General features: G+C 40.6%; 1 long non-coding RNA gene across 1 annotated transcript; it reads left to right on the top strand.

The window, feature by feature from the left end:
- The first annotated feature begins 6,036 nt into the window (after nt 1–6,036).
- Nucleotides 6,037–7,571, top strand: LOC139434962 (uncharacterized). Its single transcript, XR_011644243.1, has 3 exons — nt 6,037–6,128; nt 6,857–6,935; nt 7,474–7,571. It is a non-coding gene; the product is annotated as an uncharacterized lncRNA (long non-coding RNA).
- Nucleotides 7,572–8,814: the final 1,243 nt, after the last annotated feature.

Here is an 8,814-nt window from a genome sequence, read left to right as displayed (position 1 = left end):
GGCAACTGAGAAGGGAGAGATTACTAAGAAAGAGAGCCGAGAGGGCTCTGGTAAACCAGAAGAGGATTAATTCTGCATTAAAAAAAAACACAATTTGATTAATCTAAAGTTTCAAAAAATCTTCAACACAGACCAAATTAGAGCACTTGGGCAATCAAAAAAAGGTGGGATACGGTAGGGGAAAGAAACCGTGAAAAAAGCAATACAACTAAGGTTCTGTTGTGGCACTACAGGATATAAAACCCTCCAAGCCATGAATATGCCTCTGCCTGACATCAGGACCATTCAGAGGAGGATGCAGCACGTCAAACTGGAGCCAGGAGTGTTGGGGGAGGTGTTTGATATGCTGAGGCTGAAGGCAGATGGCATGAGTGAGATGGAGAAGAAATGTGTGCTCACCTTGGATGAGAGGTCCATCACCCCTAGCGTGGAGCTGCATCTGGGAACAGGGAGGCTGTTTGGGAACACAACACTACCTGGCCACAAAGGCCAGGCCACTCATGCCTTAGTGTTCATGCTGGCTGGTGCTACTCCGCGGTGGAAACAGGTTGTGGCTTACCACTACAGTGGTAATTCTACTGACGGTGCAGTGTACAGGCCCATAATACTCACCATCGTTGAAGCAGCGGCATCTATAGGGCTTCATGTGGTTAACATCACCACTGATATGGGGAGCCCCAATAGGGCTATGTGGAAGTCCTTTGGGGTGACCTATGACAAGCCGTGGATAGCACATCCTGTGAAGCCACACCAGCACCTGTACTTCATGCCTGACGTTCCACACGTGAAGAATTTAAAGAGTGCCTTGGTGAATGGTCACGTCATCACCACACCACAGGATGTGGTGGACAAAGAGAAGCTGCCATCCAGTGTGGTGTCTGTTGGCCCCCTGAAGGATCTGGTGTCATACCAAGAGGGAATGGCCCTAAAACTGGCACCTAAGCTGTCTAGAGGCGTCCTGGAGCCTAGTCATTTTGAGAAAATGAAGGTCAGTTCAGCAATGCACGTCTTCTCCAAGTCATCGAGTGCTGCCCTGAGGTACATGGTGGCGGAGGAGTACAGACTAGAGTCCTCCCTTACCACTGCGTGGTTTTTGGAGACGGTGGACCACTGGTTTGACCTCATGTCGTCACGCAACACTGTTACTGCCCTAAGTCATTTCAAGATGGAGGAGTATGATAAGGCCATCAGCTTCCTCCGGGACTCCATCCATCTGTTTCGGGGCCTGAAGATCGGTCCCAAGGGCAGCTGGAAACCAGTCCAGACAGGACTGGTGATGGCCACAACAACAATCCTGGAGGTCCAGCATGACCTGTTGAGACAAGGGCACACATTTGTTCTCACAAGCCGCTTCACTCAAGACTGCCTGGAAAACACATTTTCGTCCATTCGTCTGAGGAACTCTGCCTCAACACCTGTAGAGTTCCAATATGCACTGCGCGCTGTCACCGTGGGCCAATTCCTATCGCCAGTGCATACTGGCAGTTACGTGGAGGATGGATCAGACCACTTGGCAGACTTCCTGGACACGCAGAACAACAGCTGCAGTCCTCCTGACGTTCTGAGAGTGGAGCAGCTAGTCGACCTGACAACACCACCTGACATCACTAAAACCGGTCCTGTGTGCTATACCACATTGCAGGATACATCGTGAAAAGGGTCATCAGCTTCTCACTTAGTGACAAATGCCAGTGTGCCCTAGTGAAAAATGTCAGTGATGGTGAAAATGAGAGAGCTGGTCTGCTGGTATTAAAATAATTTAAAAGGGGTGCACTTTACCGTCCATCAGATGAGGTTTTCACCCTTGTTCAGAACGTGGAGCAGCTGTTCCGTGTGAGGACGAGCGATTCCCTCATGGAGTCCTCAAATGCAGTGTCACAGCTGGAACAAGAAGCCATGTTGCTGGACAGCAACCTGCCCTCATGCCATGACCTGAAGAAAAAAACCTCTCAACATACATCAGGCTGAGGTTAAGGATTGCATCAGGGCTGAGAGGAAGGATAAATATAAAGGGTATCTTGGCAGCAAGAGTCAGAGTAAGAAGGCAAAGAAGACCCAACAGACCTCTGCACCGAAGGTCATAACATCTAGGCCACTGCCAAACACCTTACTCGTTGCCATCGATGTACTTGGCATCTCCATTCCCGGTCCTCCGTCAGCAGCCTCCAGTCTCCTCTTCCTTCAGCAGCAGCACCCTCCAGCAGCAGTACCTTCCTTCAGCAGCAGCCCCCTCCTTCAGCAGCAGCAGCCTCCGCCAGCAGCAGCAGCCTCCGCCAGCAGCAGCAGCAGCAACAGCCATATGAGGCTGACATATGAGGCTGAAAAAAAAAAAATGTTTTTGTTAAAAATAAACATTTTGCATGCATGACCATGTTTTAGGCTCATCCTTCATTCACTGCTGTAGAGTAGCCTATTCAGTAGGCTATTATTTGTTTAAGACTGAATAGTACCTTTAAAGAACAATCATTAAACTAGTGTGTATATTACAATACAAAGGAATCTATCCTAGCATGCCATCAAGCATTAAAAAGTAGCGCTAGGCTAGTTGTACAGTACAGATGAGTTAACACAGAACAGTACCAAAAAAAACTAAGTACAGTCAACATGTCACATAATGAAATGTTAGTATATCCCAAAATGCAATGAAATATTAAATGAAATATTTATCACAAACGCCACCTCATTTCTACTAGTGCTAGCAGTTAAGTCATATCATACAGAGAAAGCTGACTAAGGATGGCTGACACGGTCAGGTTCAGCAGATGAAAACCAAAATAACAATAAAAACACATAATCAATCTAATCCTGTTGTTAGTTACCCAGCATCATTGATATATAAGCTGCTTGCGATTCATTACTGAAATCTTACCTTCAAAGCTGACGAAGTCGCGCTAGCTAACTAGCAGGCAATGCTAGCAAAATTGGTTGTAACAATCAAGATAAAATATAGATAATTACGCTGTGCATATACAAATGAAGACCAGTATAAGCATCATAAAGGGCCTCTGATACAATATAGACAGTTGACAATTCAAAAGAGTTCGATATTTCAGCAACTTACCTCTGGAACTAATCGACGCGCCGTAATGTAAGTGAATGAGGTCCAACGCCCAAATGACAATATTTTGAACTATTTCGATGTCCAGACCCCGGAAGTAGGCGCCGCCATTTTTTACAACGGAGGTCTATGGGAGTGTCGTAACTCTTAGTATCTCTAGGGCTCTGCCCACAAGTACTATGACGTACTTTTACTGTGTACTTTTTGAGTAATCCTCTGTCAATGTCCCCTCCTGAGTACAATAATGCATGTTTCTCTGCTATTTTGAATAAGCGTTAAAACACCTTTCTTATGAGACTGATATTGTTGGACAGAGTACTTTAAGAGGATGGTAGACATGATATCAGCAATACTTCCAGTCAGTACTCTGGCAGCAGCATTTTTACCCCTTGGAAAGTCTTTAGAGTCTGGCCTGGATAGCTGGTCACAAAATATCCTTCAGCAAAGTGACAAATCCTTGTGACTCTTGTTGGCCTCTTATGATGCTGCTGTCTTTAACAACCAGAGTGACAGAGTGTGTTACTTTGCTGAAGGATATTTGTGACCAGCTATGCATATAAAGCCCATCTGCTGTATGAGGCGTTTGTTTACTTTCCGACCTCAGACATGATGGAGTTCATAAGGGTAAACACATTTTTATTTTACAAATAAAATACCCCATTATAACAATGGACTTTATCTTTATGTATTTATTATATATTACCCCCTCAGGCTGATTTTGGAAAAGGACATCAAGCCTTGTTTGGTGTTTTTCCCTTATTTATCTAAAACAAATGACATGATAAATTACTTGTGTTTATGTGTGTAAGACTTGTGTTTCTGATAAATTCAACCACCGACACCTGTCTGCTCTCACATTCTTCTATTCTGCAAATTTGGGGTGGGACACAATTAATAAAGCTTCGCCAGTTTGTTTGTTTTATTGCACAGTCAAGACATAACAATAACGGCATCATGCTGTTCCAGGTGTGTCGTATGCATGTAAATTGAAGTTAAATAACAGTGTGAAATGTAAAATAAAGTGTAAGTAGTTTCAAAACAATGTAACAGTGGCAATATATATAGCAGCAGACACGCCTTAGTGCAAGTTAGGTGTCAGTATTAAAAAACAGTGGCAATATATATATATAATAACAATAGAAAATCGTTACCACTCTTATTATTGTGGTCTTTAATTTTTGTATAGTCCTGCCTGAGTTTCTTTATTTTTACCCGTGTGCACTGTGTCAGACACGCCCGCCGGCAAGCGTCAACGCACGCCGCTGTGTGGATGACAAAGTTAGCGGCTATTGCTAACTGCCGTCTATTGCAGATTAAGCTCTGTATTATGAACATTAAACCACCAATAACAAAAACTAGGCAAGAATATATGCACTTACATTTTCATGCACGCACACGTGTCCACAACACACAAATTGAACAACACTCCCGATTGTCCGATCGCTACTGGTGTCCTGGCGATCTCGTTATGACAACAAGTGCAAGTTAGTGCTGCAATGTGGTTGAAACCATTCGGGCTTATGCCTAGGGGGTGCAAGGAATAGTCCAAGTAATGGGGGAGTGTTATACACCAATGCATAAAGTCAGTTATCTGTTTCCTAGTTCATGGAGAACTTAACTGCCATTAAAAACCTCCAAAAGGACCATGAGGTTGAATCACCGGCTCTCTAAAATTGTTTCTAAAGAAACCTCAACTTATAACCTTCATGGAGCAAGGATTGTTTACAAGCCTGTTGAAAGAAACTGCAGAGTTAGCAGGTACCCAGCTGAGTAGGCTACTGAGTTTATAAAGTAAATTCTCAATTGGTAAACTATAAAACAGCCAGATCTATGTTTGGCTCATGAAAGCTGAGAAATTAGGGGAACTAACCACATGAATGCCAAACTCTTGTAAGAACATAACATAGGTAGTCATTGGCCCGTTGTCTACAATAGAGAGTAAGACATATTAAAAAAGGACAGCCCTATCCTCGACTTGAGGTATGTTTTGCTGTTCTAGATCACACATGGTGCAGCTTTTGTTTGTGCAGACAGCTTGCCTTTTGCTTTCTTGTAATTAGCAGCGTGTCTCTGTGCAGGTATGATGAGGATTACAGTGTGTCACATTAACAACACAGCATTCAATGGAAGCGATGCTCTGTTGACTGCGCTTCACTTTCATGTCACATTTGTTTTAATTTCCCACGTTTTTTGGTGTGTGGAAAAACTCAATCCTGAATAAGCTGATTCAACACTTGTGCCTCCAAAGCGCATTGAACCAGCACATCTGAGCCAAGGAAATGTGAGAACTATATTTTCTTTCATCTCCATTTATTTCAAGATCCATTTCCTGTTAATATTCAGCAGGTTGTTTTGTTGTTATTCAGGGTGAGAAATCAACTCAAGCCAAACGCTGGTGAAGTCTGGCGTTGGCTGAGGTTTATATTTACCTCCCAGCTACTTGGTGGGGATCCAGTGCTGGTTTTATGAAGGTAGATATGGTGCAAAATGTGAGAGCGTGTAAAACCTGATGTGAGCACTTACAGAAAAAAAATCTGAGTTTGTGTGCATACATTTACACTTGTATAAAATATCCACGTAACTGTGAACCAAATGTACACTTGTATAAAATATCCACGTAACTGTGAACCAAATTTACACTTGTAAAAAATATCCACGTAACTGTGAACGAAATTTGAAGTCACAGAAGAAAATAAAAAGTTTCGTAGCTTGTAGAAAAAAGAATGAACTTAGTGATGAAATGTTCACTTGCAGAAAAATACATATTTTTTAAATATATTTTCCATTACAACTGCAACTTTATTTATTACAACCTCTCAAATCAGTCATTACAACTTGACGAATCTGCTCTGTGGCAGTATAAATCGACGAATCTGCGGTCTTGACTTTTGCTACACTTCTTGCGATAAATGTGTCGCAAAAGTAATTTTCACCTGTAGATGTGGGGGGAGGAAGGGGGGTTGGAGCGAAGGGGCGGAGCTATTAGAAGGACGATGCTCGGATGACTGGAGACTGCGGGGCTAACGGTTCGTGTCGCTACCAGTCCTCTGACATGGCACATCAATCAACGGTAAATGTTGCCTATTACTTGCCCAGTATTACTTTGAATATTATTATTGTGATTGAGGATTAAATCCGCTTTGAATACCACCGTTTTATATCGTGCAGTTTAGCGGCAAAATAACGTCAGTTAGCCAGCTAACGCTAGCTTTGTTGAGTTTATGCTAGCTAAACAAGTAGTGGTTGTAGTCTATACAGCAGTAATTCATATATTATAGCCTACTGCTTTGGCACTAACGGTTGATAACCGTTTATGAAAATAAAACCAATTGAACTGTACTGAAATAATGACAAGTTTTATAATTGTCTTGGGCTCCTGCTGTGTTTTTGAAGCCTTTGTAAATTATCCATGCTATTTTCTATGTAGCTAACGTCGAAGTAGTGTATGTGAAATCAGCCTCACAATAAGATGTGTGTATATTACAATTATTAATGTCATATTTCAAGATGATTACTTAGATATTACAATATGATTGGTTGAGCTGGAGTTCATTATTGAGCTTACACGTTAACGTCACAGTCATCTGAAGAACGAACCCAAACCTTGTTGTTTTTATTAATTGTATTACAAATTGATATCTAATAAACAGTAAGCATTGGTAACACAATTTCCAAAGTTACAGTAAAATAAAAAGGACCCTGACTCGGACAATACACAATCCAACATGTTCAACAGAAGAGAATCAGTTATATTGTTTGTACACATGGTACTTTACATATATATCTGTTTGTTTAAAGTATCCAGGTGATGCAGACAGGCTGGACCAGAGAGTGAGAGACAGAACTGGACTCCTCACAGCAGTGAACTTCAGCACAGGTACTAAGACTCTTTTTTCATACTGTACAAAGAATCAAGAAAGATATTGGTTTAAATGAATGAAGTATTGACTTGAATACACTGATATACATTCCATTAAACACTACTAAATACTAGATCACCTACACATCAGTTAAGTTGAGGGGTTTTTCCATGCAAAAAGTCACATTTAGATGTTAACAAGCAATATGACTGTCAGCTTTCTAATGTAATGTATTGAAGGCAAAGATATTTAACACATAGTGAGAACTGCTACTATTTATCTCTCAATATTGTCTGTAAAAAAACGTGGTAAAAGTTATTCTTTCAGTGAGACAACAGAGCAAGCTTCTACAGTTCTACGTTTTGATAACAGTTAAATATTATTTTGATAATAACATATATTTCAATGTTGATGAATTTCATACTGTTCATTCATAATCTGATTACAATTACAAAATAATGATATCTACAGCCCCTAAACACACAAACACACCTCTTTCATAAACAACACACTTGTTCTGCAACAATGTTTTATGTTTCTTGTAATTTTTTTTAGGAAAGGACATGCCCGAAAGACACGACATCTTCTCCTTCTCTGAGGATCAAGAAGAACATCCAAGAGGAACATTAAAAGCTGATGTTATGAGATTTTAAGACCAGTACAGGACATTCACTAAGAAACTACTTTTATTGTGAAAACAAAGATCTGCACACCGAATATTTGTGTAGTCTATCAGGAACATCATTTGTTTGTGACGCTGCCTGCACCTCAGAGAAGGGGTGGTTATAGTCAGGCTTATAAAGTGTGGCGAAAAACATAGTCAGCTGATCGAATGCACCTATTTCCACATCTACACTCCATCAGCTGATTATTTCTATTTGCCTCACTTTATGAGCTTCACATCACTTGTGCCTTGTACCGCAGAGTTTGCAACGTCACAAATAAATGGGGCCAATCTTCAGTCAGATGTGAATGTGTAATCTAACATTTTCAGTAAGAATAATGGACAAAAGGAGTGCAAATACAAATACAATTTATTGAAATGTGAACCAAAAGTTAATCAAATGTTTTAAATAAAAAGAACATATGGACAGAAGGTGTAAACCTATTAAATGTATAAGTAAACACATTTAGTCAAATAAAGTGACAGACTAGGCCTGTGCAGTTGGTATCAGCTATGCCCAGCATGGGCTCCTCCATCAGCCCTGGTCCTCCTCGCTGAGGAAATACCCTCAGTCCTCTCCAAACCAACAGACAGGACGTCCATCACAAGGAGGTTTCTCCCTGAAGTCTCTGCAGCCCTCTGGACACCACACTGTCTCAATCCGTCCACACTGAATATGAGAGGGGGAAAATGAAAATAATAAATGCTTTAGACAATAAGAAATATAAAGTTGACTGTTGAGTTGCTCAGTTTTTTTAGATTGTCAATACTATTACTGTATAACTAATATCTCAGGTTAAGAGGCACCTTCAAATAAAGATTGGTCTTTAAATACATGTTGTCTTTTGAATTGTTTGTCTAAAGTCAAGGATCTAGAACTGGTACTTAGTTTTAATGATACAGTTATTATGCTGTTTGGAGGAGGCATCACAGGCACTAACTAGCTGTACACATGTAACACATATACCTTAGCTTGACTTAAATGTATTAAACGTATAGTTCAGTGATGGCAAAATATAAATAACTAATGTCATGCAAACATAGTAATGATTCCAGAGTTGAATTTAGCACAATTGCATACAAACGTTAAGGGATTTTAAGATTCTGAAGTCTTCGTTCTAAATAGAAATAGCATGGATAATTTACAAAGGCTTTAAAAACACAGCAGGAGCCCAAGACAATTATAAAACGTGTCATTATTTCAGTACAGTTCAATTGGTTTTATTTTCATA

The sequence above is a fragment of the Pseudochaenichthys georgianus genome, chromosome 13 (genome assembly GCF_902827115.2).
Source record: "Pseudochaenichthys georgianus chromosome 13, fPseGeo1.2, whole genome shotgun sequence".
NCBI classification, from domain to species: domain Eukaryota; kingdom Metazoa; phylum Chordata; class Actinopteri; order Perciformes; family Channichthyidae; genus Pseudochaenichthys; species Pseudochaenichthys georgianus.
The sequence above is the reverse complement of the archived record's forward strand: the minus strand, read 5'-3'. Positions and strand labels throughout refer to the sequence as shown.